General features: G+C 44.8%; 1 protein-coding gene across 3 annotated transcripts in view; it reads left to right on the forward strand.

The window, feature by feature from the left end:
• GALNT16 (polypeptide N-acetylgalactosaminyltransferase 16) overlaps window positions 1-18,888 on the forward strand; it is an 81,411-nt gene that overhangs the window by 22,576 nt on the left and 39,947 nt on the right. Inside the window, exon 1 of one of the 3 annotated variants that reach the window (XM_068162095.1) lies at window positions 2,857-2,915. The exons of the other annotated variants lie outside the window; for them this stretch is intronic. The gene's annotated coding sequence lies outside the window, so the exon portion shown is untranslated. Of the gene's footprint in view, window positions 1-2,856; window positions 2,916-18,888 lie in introns of those variants that run through there. 3 annotated transcript variants of the gene reach the window in all.

Genomic DNA, 18,888 nt, shown 5'->3' on the forward strand with positions numbered 1-18,888 from the left:
TTATTAATTAGAAGAATTCATCATAAACATGGGCATCTTTCTCTCCTTAATATGGCAGAGGATAGAGATCAATTACATCACAAGAAATGTGTCTGTTGTTGTTTACCGTTTCTGTGAAATGTGGTGGTCCTTGGTGTCTGCAAACAGAGACAAAGTTCAAATGATACTGCTCTGCTGCCACTTATGCATCTGTTTAATGAGTTACTGACTAAATTTTTGAGTTGAAGTAGCACCACAAAGCTTGCTGCCTACTGCTCAGAAGTTCCTTTAAACTTACCACTGCAGATCGAGAAGCTGTTGAATATGCAAAGGGGGAAAACCATGGCACATTGACATTTTTAACAGAAGACCTCTACTAAAATATCTGTGTTCTCATCTCCAATACTGCCACTAGCAAAGGAAGGGATAGAGGGAGAGGAGATCATTTACCATGATAGCTCCAAAATTAACAACTGACTTTAGGACATATATCAGTCTTGCATCCTGCTTCTTTCCCTCTGTCCTCCTTAGAATAGAGTAGAGTAGAATTAACCAGGCTGGAAGAGACCTTTAAGATCATCAAGTCCAACCTATCATCCAACACTATCTAATCAACTAAACCATGGCACCAAGCACCCAGCCAGTCTCTTGCTAAACACCTCCAGTGATGGTGACTCCACCACCTCCCTGGGCAGCCCATTCCAATGGCCAATCACTCTTTCTGTGAAGAACTTCTTCCTAACATCCAGCCTAAACCTCCCCTGGTGCAGCTTGAGACTGTGTCCTCTTATTCTGGTGCTGGTTGCCTGGGAGAAGAGACCAAGCCCCACCTGGCTACAACCTCCCTTCAAGTAGTTGTAGACAGCAATAAGGACTCCTCTGAGCCTTCTCTTTTCCAGGTTAAGCAACCCCAGCTCCCTCAGCCTCTCCTCACAGGGCTTGTGCTCCAAACCCCTCCCCAGCTTTGTTGCCCTTCTCTGGACATGTTCCAGCAACTCAACATCCTTCCTAAACTGAGGGGCCCAGAACTGGACACAGGACTCAAGGTGTGGCCTAACCAGTGCTGAGTAGGGGGGCAGAATGACCTCCCTGCTCCTGCTGGCCACACTATTCCTGATACAGGCCAGAATGCCCTTGGCCTTCTTGGCCACCTGGGCATACTGCTGGCTCGTGTTCAGCCTACTACCCATCAGTACCCTCAGGTCCCTCTTTGCCTGGCCGCTCTCCAGCCGCTCTGACCCCAGCCTGTAGCACTGCATGGGGTTGTTGTGGCCAATGTGTAGAACCTGTCACTTAGATGTGTTAAATCTCATGCCCTTGGACTCTGCCCATAGAATAGAATAAACCAGGTTGGAAGAGACCTTCAAGATCATCGCATCCAACCCACCTAAACAACTAAACCATGGCACCAAGCACCCCATTAAGTCTCCTCCTGAACACCTCCAATGATGGTGACTCCATCACCTCCCCGGGCAGCCCATTCCAATGGGCAATCACTCTCTCTGTGTAGAACTTCTTCCTAACATCCAGCCTAAACCTCCCCTGGTGCAGCCTGAGACTGTGTCCTGTAATTGATAGAAGGTGTCTCTCAGACACAAGTTTTGAGCCCTCTTTTAGCTTGGTAAAGACTTTACTCTCAGCCTGGGAGCCTTGAGCAGCAACATGTCAGGCAGAAGTGGAAATGGAAACCCACATAGATGGTTTACAGAAGAAAGGACAAAGTGTGTTTTGAGGTGATCAGAAATAGGGTACAGCTATACTCTGCCAAGCCAAATCATACTCTGCCTCTCACAATAAAGTTGTCACAAAAGTTGTGATTTTTTTCAGCTGCTTCTGTCCTCTAAACACAAAAGCTAGTTCATTAGTGGTATTACTAGAGAGGAGACAAGTGTTTGTCCATGTTTTTAATTAAGACCTGCTCTTCAGTGAGTGCTTTTGGGATTAAAGTCTTAAGCAATCGGTATTGCCCTGTCTTTTGTGCCCTCATGTCATGAGTTAGGGATGAAAGTACCTCTTTTGACAAGTACAGTCTGAAGGAAGATTTATTTATCTGAGTATGAGGTTCTTCATGTTTAAGCAGATGTTAAGTTAGAATTTAAAGATACATCTCAAAATGAAGGAGAATTGAACCAACATTTCTGCCTGTCCTTGCTCTCAAGCATGCAGTACCTATTGCACTCAGAAGAGGAACAGAGTGGAGTTGTTAAGATGCTGAAGGAGCCACCTCTTTCCAGAGAAGGCTGTGGTGCCTTCTCTGTCTCTGCTGGCTTTTTGCATGTCTAGCTTGCAGCTGAGTGGCTCAGATGTGAATGATTTCAAGAGATATTACGTGTCTGAGGACAGGATTTACAGACCCCTAGAAGAGCTGAGAATTTAGCCAAACTAGGTAAGCATTCACTGACAAACCATAGCTTGTTGGATTGCTCCACGTAAAATCTCATGTACAGCACTGAGGATTGATTAAACTCTTCTCTAGAAAAGTTTATTTCTTTTTTAACATGTCAGTAATGTAAAATTGCCTTTCTGGCTCAAAGAACTAGAGTTTGAAAGGGGCTGTTGCCAGGCAAAGAATATGGTTATCTGCTTTTTATTAGAGAACTGTATTTTCCCCTTAAAAAACCCCCAAGAATCCCAATCTTCTGTGTCATTTTGGTGAATGGAAGCAGTGAACTAAAATAAACACTTGGAGATTTGCAAGGTCTCTCAGATGAAGGAGTAAGTTAGACATGGAAATAGGTGTTTTATGAAGCCGTTTCCTGCTTTGCAGTTCTCCCTTTGAGCTGAAATGGAAAGGAGGTGTTAATCACTTCTCAAGGGCTCTGCAAGACATTGCTGCAGTCTTGTGAACGTCATTGATTGTGTCCTCCAAAAGATCTTGCCCAGGCCATGCAGCTGGAAGAGGAGATGTGGACAGCTGTGATGCCTTGCTGAAAGAAGTAAGAATATTTGATTTAAGAGCCTGTAAGCACTTATTACTGTTCCTCTTGCTCTGATAAGGTGCTAATCTGATATTTTACTCTGCAGGTTGCCCTGAACAACTGTGTCTTTCCTTGAAATTTTGGCAGCTGCCATTAGGAATAGTGCTTTGGGGGCTGAGAAACACAGGAGAAACTAGTCTTACCGAGACATCGCCTCATCTGTCTGCAAACCATGCTTGTATTTCCTTGACCCTGGGTACTGTCTCCCTTTTTAGAATAGAATAGAATAGAATTAACCAGGTTGGAAGAGACCTTTGAGATCATCAAGTCCAATCTATCATCCAACACTATTTTATCAACTAAACCATGGCACCAACCACCCCATACAGTCTCTTCCTAAACACCTCCAGTGATGGTGACTGCACCACCTTCCTGGGCAGCCCATTCCAACAGCAAATCACTCTTTCTGTGAGGAACTTCTTCCTAACATCCAGCCTAAACCTCCCCTGGTGCAGCCTGAGACTGTGTCCTCTTGTTCTGGTGCTGGTTGCCTGGAAGAAGAGACCAACCTGCTCCTGGCTACAACCTCCCTTGAAGTGGTTGTAGAGAGCAAAAAGGTCTCCCCTGAGCCTCCTCTTCTCCAGGCTACACAATCCCAGCTCCCTCAGCCTCTCCTCATAGGGCTTGTGCTCCAAACCCCTGTGAAAGGGGCAGGGGCTGAGCCAGTACAGCCCCACAGCAGCAGGAGGCTGCTTCACTATTTCATTAGAGGCCTGAGAGCAGAGTGGGGCCATCTTCCAGTAAATGGGCTGAGAATACACTGAAGGATGTGAGGTGTATTTAATAGGAGTGCAGAGGGAATTGGGAACGAAAGCTAAGCTGGTCTCCCATGGATGCTGGCTGCGATTCCTGAGGAAAAGTGTTTTTGCTCTGTTGCCACTGGTGCCTTTTTCACTCAAGGTTAGAGCAGATGGGTGGGGCTGAAGATGCCATTCTGGGAGTGTTTTGCTTCACGTGAGCTGACTGCAAAGAGAATTCTTCTTGTTAGCCTGGTATTAACCTGGGGCTATGAGAGTGGTGATGCTTTTTTCACTTGCCTGGTAATGTGAAAATGTGCAGTGAAGGGTGACATAAAGTCATTATCAAATAAAAAGTTGAAGGAGTTCCTTTCCCTCTTGGTTCAAAACTTGTTGCTTCACACAGGTTAACCCAGTCATCAAAAGGGTTGAGTGTGTGTAGGGAAACAAGATGGGGATGAGTGTTCTATATATACTTTTCCCACTTGCTGCTTCCCTCCAAAATTGAGCAGTCATTTGGGAGTTGGTTCTGGCATATTGTTCTTTATGTTATGAAAGGAGGAGTCTGTTGAAGGCATATCTGTTGAGTGATGAAGTACTTACATGAGCTTCCCTCTGTTAAGATGTTATCAGATTTAGGGTTGCTGGTGTGGTTACTGCACCCACAGCTCCAGTTCAGCACCTTTCTAGGTGCCTTTTGGACTAGTAGCCCCTCACTTCAGCTCCAAGAACTGCTGGAGCAGACTTGCTGTTTGAGACACTCACCTAAATGCTGGCTCCATAATCCAGAGAGTGAATGTTAACCTGGAGATGGAAAAGTCTCATTGTCTCTGACTCAGTGCATCAAAGTGACATGGAATGGGGAAAGCTTGCAGGGGGGCAGGCAGGATCAATAACGAAGGTTACTTAGGAGGGGGAGTATATTGCAAGACGGCAAGATAGGAGCAACTTTGCTTCCTTGTGCTTTTTCCTCTGTGCAGGGAACAGCAGCTATTTAAACATCCCTGTAGATATCTTTCAATTTCACATGAGAGAAGAAAGAAAGAAATGTTGTTTTTTTCTTTTTTCTTTATTTTTTTTCCAGGAAACCTGAGGTGTGGCTATGTACAGTTTCTGAACTGAGTTGTCTGGGAGATGCTATTTGCGTGGGTGTCTACTGACAGCCTTGAAGTTGATGTTGCAGCACAGCCATGAGTGCATGCTGTAATGATACTCTAATTGTGATAACTTCTGGAGGCTTTCTGGGCTTTTTTTCCTCAATACAGAGGAGTTTCATAATCTTTGTACTTATTTTCCTGGTTTATTTAAAGTAGTAATTCAGATCTAGTGTTTCTTCCACTGCTTTGTGTGGTACAAATAGAATCATAGAATCATAAAATTGTTAGGGTTGGAAGGGACTTCAAGGATCATCTAATTCCAACAACCCTTCCATGGGCAGGGACACCTCACACTAGATCAGGTTGCTCAAAGGCACATCCAGCCTGGCCTTAAAAACCTCCAGGGATGGGGCTTCTACCACCTCCCTGGGCAACCTGTTCCAGTGTCTCACCACCCTCAGGGTGAAGAGCTTTTTCCTAACATCCCATCTGAATCTACCCACTTCTATTTTTGCTCCATTCCCCCTAGTCCTATGACTACCTGACATCCTAAAAAGTCTCTCACTAGCTTTCTTGTAGGCCCCCTTAAGCCTTAAGATACTGAATAGACACAATAAGGTTTCCTTCTTATATATCTGAGAACTGGCTCTGTTTGCACTGGCTAAGAGCCTAGCTTTAAAACAAAACAAACAAACAAAATCCAACAAAGCAAACTAAAAATTACTATGGTATTGCTATGGTAAACATCTTGTAATGCAGACAGACCTCTGTATGACCTGCAGGCTTGGGCTTTATAGCTTGTGCCCTGGTGGTTGCATATGCAATCAGGGACAGAAATGATGCTGTGAAAGGAAGCAACAGTGGGTTTATGACACCTTAGGATCTTTCCAAATATGAGAACTACTGCTCCTTCTGCTTGAGTCAGGCTAGAAGCAGTTGTGTGCTGTTAGTGCATTGTCTTGTCATTGCCTCATCTCTCATTGTTCCAGGCAGTGAGAGAAGAGGGGCCAAATGCACTTCCCAGCACTTTTACACTTGAGCAGAAATGGTTGATTACAGGATTGGCTCTGCAATGCTCTGCAGTTTAAGAAGACTCTGGTTTCTCATTGGATTATTTTTGGGCTTTGACTAGTTGGTGAAGACAAGTTAATCTGGCATATAGTGTATCATTTGCACCTTCCAGCAGCACTTTTGGCAGCAGGCCTGAGAGAAGGCAAAGTGAGCTCAGCTTCTTCCCTGGCATAGTGTTTAGTTGTGTGCAGTGGTTCTGGGTTTGGCTTTGTTTTCATTCTTTGTTTTCATTCTTGTTTTCCGTTTTCCTTCTGTTATGGGCAGTGTTTAAATCAGTGAAGTAGGAGGGGAGGTGCCAGTAATAGAGAACTTTTAAGTTTGTGACTGAGATGGAGCAGGTTCTTCCAGAGCACCCCTAAAACATGGGATTTCTTGGTATCTCAGCTGTCTTCTCCTCCACAAGCATCTCCCAAAAATATGGTAGGACTGGGCAACAGGATAGAAGAAAAAGGGAAGGGACTGCCAGGGCAATTATGAAGGTATAGTGGACCTTGCTATAATCATGAAGGCTGATGTTAAGGGAAAAAGATGTGTGCTGAGAAAGCCTGACTTTAAAGAGGAGAAAAGCCTTCAGAATGCTGCTTTTGAAAAGAGGTCTTGCTTCTATGCAGCCCTCCCTGAGGGATGATCCAGAAAGGATCTTGGCATGTGAAAAGGAAGCTGCTTCTTGTAATGCAAGGACTCTTCTGGGTTGCTGCTGTTTTGGATCCCCTTGGGGCCAAGTCGCAGGCTGATTCTTCCTGACTACCATTTCAGGCTTCAAATTTGTTGAAATTATTGAGTGTGAGATACCACTGGGGACTTGATTTGGATGCTTTTGGAATGTCTCTTGTTTCTGTTCTACTTTGCATATGATCGCAGGAAAGAAGAAGAACTCTAGAGAGCTCAGTCTCCTGTGTCAGAGCACATGCTGGCATGTAATTATCTGTAGTCATGCCAATTAATGGTTGTAGTGGACATGCATGGTAGAGAGAGTTTTGTGCTGGCACTTACAATTCAGGATGTTCTTTATGTAGCATGCTTGATTCTACAACCTTAAATATGCCTGTTAATGTTGGTTTGGAGAGGCAGGAGCAAGGGAGAGAGCTGTTTGAAATAGCATATGCATTAATAGACAGTGAAGAGCCCTTCATCAACTCATTTTGCTTAAATATCTGCAAATTAGGGAGAACAACACAAAAATGCTGTCCTGGCAATTGACAGAAATATGAGCAGTGGGCATGAGTGCATGCTCTGGCTCACAACCCGCAGCATGGAGATCTCACTGTCAGTTGCCTTTGTACTAATGGCACCAAGCATCCCATCCAGTCTCTTCCTAAACACCTCCAGTGATGGTGACTCCACCACCTTCCTGGGCAGCCCATTCCAATGGCCAATCACTCTTCTGTGAAGAACTTCTTCCTAACATCCAGCCTAAGCTTCCCCTGGCACAGCTTGAGACTGTGTCCTCTTGTTCTGTCACAGGTTGCCTGAGAGAAGAGACCAACCCCATCCTGGCTACAACCTCCCTTCAGGTACTTGTAGACAGCAATAAGGTCTCCTCTGAGCCTCCTCTTCTCCAGGCTAAGCAACCCCAGCTCCCTCAACCTCTCCTCACAGGGATTGTGCTCCAAACCCCTCCCCAGCTTTGTTGCCCTTCTCTGACACGTTCCAGCAACTCAACATCTTTCCTAAACTGAGAGGCCCAGAATTGGACACAGGACTCAAGGTGTGGCCTAACGAGTGCTGAGTACAGGAGCACAATGACTTCCCTGCTCCTGCTGGCCACACTGTTCCTGATGCAGGCCAGAATGCCATTGGCCTTCTTGGCCACTTGGGCACACTGCTGGCTCATGTTCAGCCTACTATCAACCAGTACCCCCAGGTCCCTCTCTGCCTGGCCGCTCTCCGGCCGCTCTGACCCCAGCCTGTAGCACTGCATGGGGTTGTTGTGGCCAATGTGTATCTTGTTCTGTCTATAACAGTTCTTTCAGGTTTTTGGTTTCCTGGTTTGGTTCTTTAAAAGTTTATTTTGTGGTATCTTTGGTGCTGTCTGTCCCCACACTTGCAACCACAGATCTGCTTTTGGTTTTATGAATTGGGTTTTTCTGTAACCCACTTTGAACAAACCCAGCAGCACATTGCCTTTGTTCCTGTTTGTTCATCATCATTTTCCGTTCTGGCACCAGAAATGCTAAAGCCCAACAAAAGTGAGCCAGAAATGTGAAGAATATCTCAAAAAAGTATTTTTCTCCTTGGGGAAAATTAATTGTTAGCAGACTCCATGTCTCTGACAAGCTGTGTTGGATTTTAGCCTTTACCTTGCCACAGCAGCCTCCTGCTAGACATGTGTACATTATTTGTTTTCTGGGTAATGAAGGCTATTTAACAGCATGTTAGGTAAAATGTTTTCTAAACACAAGCCATTTTCTGGAAGAAGGGGAAGTTCAGTGTGTTAAGCAGTTTGATTTTATTTTTTTCCCCCAGTAGATCATAATAAAATTATGAATGTGAAAGACTGAAAGGTAGTGGAAAACTGGGGCCTTCATGAGTTCTGCCTGTGTGTTTGGTTCTCTCTGTTTGTATGTTTGTGATTGAAATACTGTCCTGCTGATACCAGTCACTGAGAATTTTGCCACTTACAGCACACTCAGACTTGTATGTTGTGTTCTTTTGAACATAAACAAATCCTCTGTGCTTTATGCTGCGTTCTGCAGAGAAGGGCAGGAAGACCTCATTGAGCAGAGATCATCCTTGTGAGCATCCCTGTGGTTTTCTGGGAGCAGTGACAGGACTTGAATCATAGAATCAATAAGGTTGGAAAAGACCTCAAAGATCATCAAGTCCAACCTGTCACCTAACACCTCATGTCTACTAAACCATGGCACCAAGTGCCATGTCCAATCCCCTCTTGAACACCTCCAGGGATGGTGACTCCACCACCTCACTGGGCAGCCCATTCCAATGGCTAACAACTCTCTCTGTGAAGAACTTTCTCCTCACCTTGAGCCTAAACCTCCCCTGGCACAGCTTGAGACTGTGTCCTCTTGTACTGTTGGTGGTTGCCTGGGAGAAGAGACCAACCCCCTCCTGGCTACAACCACCCTTCAGGTAGCTGTAGACAGCAATAAGGTCTCCCCTGAGCCTCCTCTTCTGCAGGCTAAACAATCCCAGCTCCCTTAGCCTCTCCTTGTAGGGCTTATGCTCAAGGCTTCTCCCCAGCCTCACTGCCCTTCTCTGGACATGTTCAAGATTCTCTATGTCCTTCTTAAACTGAGTGGCCCAGAGCTGGACACAGTACTAAAGGTATGGCCTAACCAGTGCTGAGTACAGGGGCACAAGGAATGCACCTAGGTTTATTTTTCATTCATGTTTAGGAAGGCTGCTTCCAGCCCAGGCAAGATTCTCTGACCCATCATAGCACTTGCGTTTTGTTTTGGTTATTTTTGGAGCCATGTGTTCTCTTTGGTGAAATCTGTGTGGTGAAAAATGCACCTGCAGGGTGCTCCTAAGCAATGAGAGGTAGCAAATCTCTTACATCACCCAAAGACATAAATGCAGGTCACTCAGTCCTACTGATTATACTCAGCTGTCATACTCCAGAAGAGAAGTTTTAAAACAGTCTGCAATATATCTTGAGAAAACTGTCTTCCTTGGCAGCATTGTTTATACTTATGCAACACTCTTCTAGGAAGCAAAATATTTGGACCACAGCCCCAGCTATCAGAAATGGACACCCATGTTTTTGTTGTGAACTCTGAGAACCTCCTCACAGAGTGAAAATTGCTTAGCTGGTGTCTGCCTTGTGGTCCAGGCAGCTGTGAAGGGGAGAGGTGGTCAGCAGGGCAGTCTGTCCTGGGAGAAAAGTGGGAGGAGGCTGCAGAGCTCTGAGAACTTGCTGAAAATTAAATTTGGGCAAAAACTCACTAGCTGTGTATGTGGAGAAAAATGCCAGACATAGCTTTTAATAAAGGAATTCAAATCCAGCAGCGCCCAAAATTTGCCTTATCAGACTTATGGTTTAGCTAGGCCAAAACTCAGCTGCAGCCCAAGGATTCTGTAGCAGTGTTACTGCTGACCCCAAACATTCACACATTACTTGGTTTGTAAATCAAGTGTTGTGTCCTTTATCTTCACTTCCTAAGTTCTGAGATACCTTTTCCTCTTCTGCAACTATGGAAACAAAGATTGTCCTTTCAAAAGAAAAGCTGTGAGTTCTCCTAGCAACATAATTTAGGAGATGCGTCTTTCAGATGATGATCTTGCAATGGAACTGAGAGCACTATGTGTGTGGAGTCAGATGATGGCTGCACTTTGTATTGGATGCAGATTGATAAAGAAATGGGTTTTAAAGATCCTCGCTGGCCATCAGAATCATTAACTTCATTTTGACGCGGCTTATATCTGCAGAACAAAACAAGTAACGGTGTAAGGGACCACAGTGCTTTGTGCACGGGGAAAACTGTAGTTCCATGAGCAGTGGCTTTGGCCATACCAGTCCTGAGTGTGTTTCTGTGATGTCTGTTTCAATGGTTCTGCTCTTCCTTTTATTCCCAGCTTTCTCCTGGTTGACAGTGATTAAATAGCTGAGCAGAGAGGCTGTTGAGAAGGTCTCTGTTGATAATGTGATTGAAGGTCTAAGATGACAAAGGCCTGCATAGCCTAACACAGGGGTTTTTCATATTTGACAGGCATACATGAGCCCATTGCATGATTCTTCATTGGTATGCATCATTGATCAAATTTGCTATCAGGGAGGTGAATTTAATGCCTTTGCAAATGGAGACCCAAGCAGGAGCAGAGGGTGGCTCTTAGGGTTCTGTCAGTTCAAATTGATCGCTGAGTCCTGGAATTGGAGCAATGCAGTAACTGAAAAAATTAATCGATTGGAATGGATTATCATTTGGCTCTTAAACAAAATGCTAACAGCCTGATATTCTCAGCTCTTCACTGGCAAATAGACAATGAATTTTCCCACTATTAAAAGACAGTGTAGCATGCCACAGAGCTGAATGCGCAGCAGAAAGTGTATCTGAGTGAACAAGGCCTTGTGCATAAGGACTCATTTTTATCATAAATCAAGGATTCATATGCACCATCACCTTTTTCACTGCAGAGAGGGTAGAAGCAGGGCCCCTGTTGATAGATCCCATGGCTTTCAAATACAAGTCTGTGTTGCGAGCTGAAGGTCATTCTTGAACTTCTCTAAGGAACTAGGTCATGATTTGGCAGCAGCACGAGGAGTTGTATTGTCACTCTGTTAAATACCAGTTTGGCCATTGTTAACTTGCAAGTTGCATTTTCATGTTGGGCCTGGCTAATGCCCAACCTGCAAGTCCTGTCAAGAGCCTTTCTGCGTGATGTTCAGAAGGTAGTGTGAAGAAGACCTGTGTGGAGCATCATGGTAAATTACCTGACTTCTCAAGGCCATGTTACTTCCTGGGAAGATAAGTTATGGGGCTGTGGGCCAAACTCCAGGAGCAGCATGGTACCCTGGGCTGGCACAAAGGCAGGAGTGTGTCTCCCTGAGGACAGACTGTCACCCAGCTGCACCTCTGCAGGATGTACCATGCTTCCCACATGTATGGTGCAGCTATCTGTGAGAGGCTGTGACAGGATCTGTCTGATGATCAGTGTGGGGAGAGAAGAGATAGTTAGTGTAGAACTGTGTAATATTAATCACACCTATTTGAGCAAGACCCACTAACAAAAACATGCTAGGGAAAAATCCTTTCTTGCTGAAATAAGGGGAGAAATTCCCATCTCCTGCTGGTGTGTGTGTGAAGTGTCTTCTTTTCTTCCTGGCTCAGCTGTGCATGTGCACAGTATTTCTGTGGAGTGCTGGCTAGTTGCAAAACCACACCATTTTATTCTTAATCTTCTAATCACTGTTTAAGGCTCTTAGCTCTTAACCCTTCAGGATGAATGATTAAAAAGGTACTTTGACTTCCTTTCACTAGCCTTAGCAAAAGCCTTTGCAGCATGATCTTGAAGGCAAAGAAAATGATCCCCAAGCTTAATGTAATTAAATATTTTAATACCTTGGATGAGCAGTCCCTGCTCCTCAGTGCTAGCTGACCTCTGCTCATCTCTTGGGTAACTAGTCTACTGCTGACTCCTTTAGCAGCTTATGAGGTCTAAAGTTGCTTTCTCCTTCTCTGTGAAAATATGTGTGGCAACATCTGTCACTCTAGACAGCTGTGATTCAATAGGAGGGAAAGGCTGAATGTAGGTCACTTGAGTTCAAATGGAATAGATTTATACATCAGTAGGGGAAGCACATTGTGTTTGTGCAGACAGTGTAAGGTGGGGAAGTGGACTCAGAGACACAATTTCTGTGACTGATATGTTTAATGAAGACCTAGACCACTCTCACTTGTATTGTTTTATTGGCTTCATATGTACTACCAGTCACGAGGGCATTGTCTGTCTTCATACAGATGCAACAAATTAGGGTGCCAAAGTGGTCACTGAGCATCTAGCACTTAGAAGACAAATAAACTTCATGGAGAGGCACCTTTGGCAAGCAGCAGTGATGGAAGGCCATCCCCAGTAGACTTTCCCTGCTTCTAACTCCCACCATCCCTTAGGAGCTACAGCTCCATCACAGGGGCCTGGAGAAACCCTGTGAGCTGGCAACCATGGCCTCTTCTCAGATGACACTGAAAGTAGCCTCTGTTGGTGAACCACCACTGGTCTCTCCAGCACAATTAGAAATTAACAGCAGCCTCAAAATTGTCCGGTGTTGATGGCAGTAGAAAATCTCTGGTGACCAGTTAGCTGCTGTGAGAACTGATAAATCCAAGTATCTTTACTGCTTCCATTGTGTTACTCCAGTTTGCTGCATGCACAAAGAAAACACACAAATCAGTCTCCGAGCTCCTCTGTCAGCACTTGCACTTCCAGAGTAACAAAGATGATTCTATTTAGCTGTCGTAATTTTTATTAACGTTTCATAAGAGAATGGAGCATGGTTCCTAAACCACATTTAAAATGCTTTTCATGGTTAAAGCATGAATAAAATAGTCCCTGTGCTGTCAGTATTTTGAGTAGTTTTTCAAAGCACACAGACTATTTCATGAGACATAACAAGAACTATGTTTGCATGTGGGATTCCTAAACCCAACTAGAAATGCAACAAGCAGGAGCAGGGAAGTCATTGTGCCCCTGTGCTCAGCTCTGGTTAGGCCATACCTTGAGTCCTGTGTCCAGTTATGGGCCACTCAATTTAAGAAGGACACTGAGAACTCTTGAACATGTCCAGAGAAGGGCAACGAGGCTGAGGAGAGGCCTCAAGCACAAGCCCTACAAGGAGAGGCTGAGGGAGCTGGGATTGTTTAGCCTGGAGAAGAGGAGGCTCAGGGGAGACCTTATTGCTGTCTACAACTACCTGAAGGGAGGTTGTAGCCAGGTGTGGGTTGGTCTCTTTTCCCAGGCAACCAGCACCAGAACAAGAGGACACAGTCTCAAGCAGTGCCAGGGGAAGTTTAGGCTTGAGGTGAGGAGAAAGTTCTTCAGAGAGTGAGTTGTTAGCTGTTGGAATGGGCTGCCCAGGGAGGTGGTGGAGTCACCGTCCCTGGAGATGTTCAAGAGGGGATTTGACGTGTCACTTGGTGCCATGATTTAGTAGTCCTGAGGTCTTGGGTGACAGGTTGGACATGATGATCTTTGAGGTCTCTTTCAACCTTGTTGATTCTATGATTCTGTGCTCTCTAAAATAAATGTTTTTGGCAGCAGGCATTCAAGAGATGCCATCTTGCAAGTTCAGCCCACCTAGAGTAGCTTGTTGCTTGGAAATTTTCTTGGCAGTTGGCAGCAGTTTGCTGTCCTGTCTTGTGTGTGCTCTGTGCCATTCATAGCACAGCTGTGTGCTATGGGTTACAGAGCAGAGCAGCACCTGTCTCCCTAACATCTCAAGGCTTTTCTGCTTGATGGTGGTAGGGGTGCTAGGCTGTCCAGTCTTCTCTAGGACTTGTTTTCAGGTCACTGAGACAGCGTGGAGGAAATAGAGTGGACCCACAGCAAAAAATTTCACACTGTGCAGGCTCCAGTAGGTCTGCTGTAGTTTACAGAAGTGACTTGACCCTGAACATTTCTTTAAGGGAAGAGGATTTTCTCAGCCAGCAAGATTGTATCTTAATCCAGTGGGCTGAAGCTAGAATTAAACCAGGTCAGAGGGGAAACCTGTGCGAAGGGAGGTTGGACCTCCAGGGCTTGGCAGGAGAGAGTTGCTTGCAGGGTTGGGGATTCGTGGTAGGGTGTGAAGCTGTGGCAGAAGAATAAATCATAGGGAGGCCTCAAAAGTGAAGGTTTGGTCAAATTGTTTCTCTCTGGATTGCTTTGTGTCTGTATTCATCAACTAGACCTTCCTGGTTTGTTAATTCTTCCAGGGAGGGACATTTGCTGGGAACAGATTGCGACTGATACTTTTCTGTCCTGGGGTTTAACAGAGCTGACACAAGCCTAAAGCAAAAGAGAAGCATGGCAGCCCCATGCTCTGTTTGTTGTTCTAACACTATATGTTTGTAAGAAAGAGATGCAAGAGCTGCAGAGCATGTCCTGTCATATAAAACTGCTGTTGGACTAATTTCACAGCAACTGTACAATGATTAAAGACACCTTTGGGAGTTCTGTATACCTTATTCTGGTTAAGTAACGATTCCTCGTGACCCCTTCAGCTTGGTTATCCTTTTTGAATGTAGCCAAGCATAGTGTCCCTGAAAAACATCTTGGGACACTGAAGTCTCCAACTGCTTTTAGTGGCTGTTAGCACAATATTGGAACTAATGTGCCTGTGTGTGGTGGCAAGCAGTGGCAATAGATGTAGGTGAGTGGCACTATCTGTGTTACAGTCTTGCTATTTCATAAGTTATCAGGCCTAGAGCAATATTGGTTTTTTTAATTAGGAATGGTGTGGCCAGCAGGAGCAGGGAAGTCATTGTGCCCCTGTACTCTGTATTGGTTAGGCCACACCTTGAGTACTGTGTCCAGTTCTGGGCCCCTCAGTTTAGGAAGGACATCGAAACACTTGAACATGTCCAGAGAAGGGCAACGAGGCTGGGGAGAGACCTTGAGCACAGCCCTATGAGGAGAGGCTGAGGGAGCTGGGATTGTTTAGCCTGGAGAAGAGGAGGATCAGGGGTGACCTCATTGCTCTCTACAACTACCTGAAAGGTGATTGTAGCCAGGAAGGGGTTGGTCTCCTCTCTCAAGCAACCAGCACCAGGACAAGAGGACACAGTCTCAAGCTGCACCAGGGGAAGTTTAGGCTGGAGGTGAGGAGAAAGTTCTTCATGGAGAGAGTCATTCGTCATTGGAATGTGCTGCCCAGGGAGGTGGTGGAGTCACCATCCCTGGAGGTGTTCAAGAGGGGATTGAACGTGGCACTTGGTGCCATGGTTTAGTCATGAGGTCTGTGGTGACAGGTTGGACTCGATGATCTTTGAGGTTTCTTCCAGCCTTGGTGATACTGTGATACTGTGATTGCTGTGGTAGCTGAGAAATGGAGGTCTCAAGTTTTCATAGATGTGCATGATATTAATTCCTTTCCCTTAATCTGTTGCTTACAAAGTTAATTTCACTACTTAGTTTCTAGTCTCTTGAACCATAGAATCAGAGTTGGAAAAGCCCTTTAAGATTGAGTCCAACCATGTGACAATGCAAGTAAGAATGTGCTTTCAACAGCAGAATTGCATCTCAGTCCATTCTGTCACTGAAAGGGAAAAGCATATGCAGAAATGTGGAATGGTAAAATGGAATTAGGTGGTTTACAGTACTTCCTGAAATTTTGGTATGTGAATTGTGTTGGAGGTCTCAGCAATGTTTCAGACAGACTTTAATCTACGTGAACTGCTTTGCTAATTGCTGGTGTAGACACGTTGATACTGCCTATTCATCTTTATTTGTTCTTTCACTTAGCAAGTTTTAGGGGTCTGTCACAGAGGATCAGTCAAAAGGAAGTAGGCTCTTCTGCTTCCATAACTCCCACTTGTAGCTGCAGCATCAAGCATGGGGATTTTAGGATGTGTGACCACATAAAGAACTTAGAATATGAATTGTCCTGTTGTTGTGGTAAAAGTCTTGACTCTGCATTTCTCAGAGGAAAACTCCTCAGTCTGACTTCCTCAGAGTTTAGCAGGGAACTGATTACTTATTTCTTAGAGAACCTGTGCTTCTCCTGTCAAGTAAGTTTTGGATTAGCAGCGATAAATATCCTGTAGTCAAACACATATATCCTAGGAAAAGAATCTAGTGAAGCAATTCAGCCTTTAAAGATAAGCTTTATATTCACTTTATCGGGCTTTGCTTTTTGTGTTTTGTAGTAATCTGTAATATCTAGAATTTGTCTGAGGAGCCTCCTTCCTTGCTGTTTCTGACTCATTTTGTATTAGTACAGACATGATGAACTGTAGATGTCTGTGGTGCCCTTACTGAATTGCATTTATGGTTTTCAGACGTTTTGTTTTCTGTGTGTTGAGATAATCTTAAATTCTTCTCCTGTTCCCCAACACCTGTGATATTTTTCATGGATTCCTTATGGATTTGACAAACATACTCTGTCTCAGTATCCAAGGTGCTTATGAAAATACTGAATGGCACTGAATCCAGAACTCCCTAAGATCTGCTCGTAACACAGCCCCTCTACCCTGGCAGTGGACAGTCATTCTACTCTGACAGTGGTCCTGCAACCAGTTTCACCCACTCTGCCGTAGTTTAATCTCTTGTTTCTCCATCGTGCTAATAACAATTTCTTACCAGCCACTGTCAAAAACCTTACCAAAGTCACAATGTATCTTGTCTCCTGCTTCTCCACACCCTTAAGACTGATTACTCCATCACAGAAGAAAAGTAGGTTGATATGACACGATGGAGTCTTGACAAATCTCAGGTGGCTCCTCATTATTATCTTATTATCTTCTTGTTGCTCATGAATGCAACAATGTTTGATGACCAGCTGTCTTTCTGGAAGCTGAAGCTAGGCCCTTGGAACTATCATCCCCCCAAACCTCCCTTTTCCCTATTTGAAGAGCACAAAGAGATGCTGGCTGAGGTAAATACAAGAAATATTGATATACAACTAATGTGATAACCAGAATATCTAGAGGAAATACTCTTAACAGTTTAAGATTAAATGTGTCATGACCCTGAGGGCAGTCAGGGGCTCTCCTGACCTCACCCAAGAACCCTCTCTCAGCCGCCCAGAGCTCCCTCCACTCTACTCATGGCGCAGGACCCCAGGGGCTCTCAGCCTTTGCCCCAGTGACACCACAGCTTTGCCCTGACTGGCCTAGGCCCTGCCAAGGTGGACCCACATCCCAGCCCATCCCCAGAGAGGCATCTGCTGCTCAGTTCTGCGTCTGCCCCTCTGCTGACTGGTTCCTCACTGCGAGGTCCTGCCCTGAGCTCTACCAAGGGGAGCTCCCAGCCTTTGTGGGGCCCTGAAAAAATGTCACTTGAAGACTTGTTGCCTCTTACAGCATTTTGCAAGACATCTCTAGCAATATAAACCAAAACTCAGTTGTTAATTTCCCAGGGCTTGGGGAAACAGAGATAAGTAGCAAAGGGTAAGCAAGTGACTACAGAGTATTTGAAGGCATGTGTGATAAACTGGGCTTTTGTCACAGTGGTTAAATAAGTTTCTTTGTGATGAAAAATAATGTTGCTTTTTTTCCCCATGAAAATATGTTTGCCTCATTCTTGTATGGTGAGAAATGGAAATCTGAATATCAGGATGACCTTGGCTGTATTAGACAGAATTTTATGGGCCACTTTAAGGTTATTTTTCTCACTTCATCCATCTTCTCTCTAAATGGAGTAGGCCTAACCTTTATTTGTCTTCATCCTCCAATAGCTTCCTCCAAGAGACTAGTTTGATAAAACTTGCATTCTGGCCCTGGCTGCTGAGCTGTCACTGATTTCACATGACAGTGTTCACGATGGTTGCAGTTTTCCCTGTCCCATTTGCAGTGCACTCAATTTGCTGCATTTCCCATCTCAGCGGAGCAGCGCAGGGTTTCGCTGAGCTGTCCATGGGGATGCTCAGATCTGTAACCCAAGTGGTCACGGTTCATTTGAAATCCATCACTCTGCATGAGTAGTTCAATTTGTTTCTTCTGATGTTCATTATCTTGCTCTTGTCTATGCTGAATTTCATTTGCCATGACTGTCTGGTTTTCCCAGGGCTGTCTCCACGGCAGGGTAGCCCTTCTTGTAGAAAGGTATAGAGATGTTTGTTCTTTTAAGTGCTCTCCTGCTTAAGGAATTTGCTGTGTTTCTGGGTCTCTTGAGTTGTTTTCCAACCCACTAAAAGGACTCAGCAAAATGCTGTGTGATACTGAGGATCAGCCCCTCATCTCTTGTCCTCTAAAAGTCCTGAAATAAACCTTATAGCAGAGGGAGAAACATGATTAAGCCTAGTATTAGAAGATATCCAGACTATTTTACAGAGAAGGGTCTTAAGATCTGGTGATTGTCCAATGCTTTGGATGAGATGTGGATGTGCCATAATCTGCCTTTTCCAGCAGTTTTAGGGAGATCCAACACTTCGTTGTACAAGTCTGAAAGCATTTTACACTGCCTTTATGATTTGGTCTATCAAACAGCTACAGCAGGCAATTTGTTAAATTTATTTTATTGTATGAAAAATCCTGATTGCTTTATAAGCTGATATTTTAGGGTTTTTAGGTTGTTTCAAAACAAAATCCTGTGTCTGAGATTTCAGCACAGGCTAATACCGTGCCTGTCCTTCCTCCTGGTGGCTCTAATAAATGGTCTTCAGGTGCTGACACTGCATTGACACTGTGGCCTGGGAAAGCTAGAGGAAAATTAGGAGAGAAGAGGGATGGCCCAGGTATTTTTGCTCTTACTTGGGACTGGAGACAGTCACTTGCTGCTTTCACCTTTATCATGGATTTCAGTGACAGTGGGCAAAACTGGGCAAGGCACAGCAGGGCGCCTGTTAGATCAGCCGAGTCAGTGTTAGTATGTGATAGTTGCCCAAAGGCTGGAACTGGTTTTCCTCAAAGTCTTGTGTTTCAGCCTCATTGG

Source organism: Melanerpes formicivorus, unplaced genomic scaffold (genome assembly GCF_026170545.1).
Source record: "Melanerpes formicivorus ecotype bairdi unplaced genomic scaffold, bMelFor1.0.p_v2 SCAF_62, whole genome shotgun sequence".
Classification (NCBI taxonomy): Eukaryota; Metazoa; Chordata; class Aves; order Piciformes; family Picidae; genus Melanerpes; species Melanerpes formicivorus.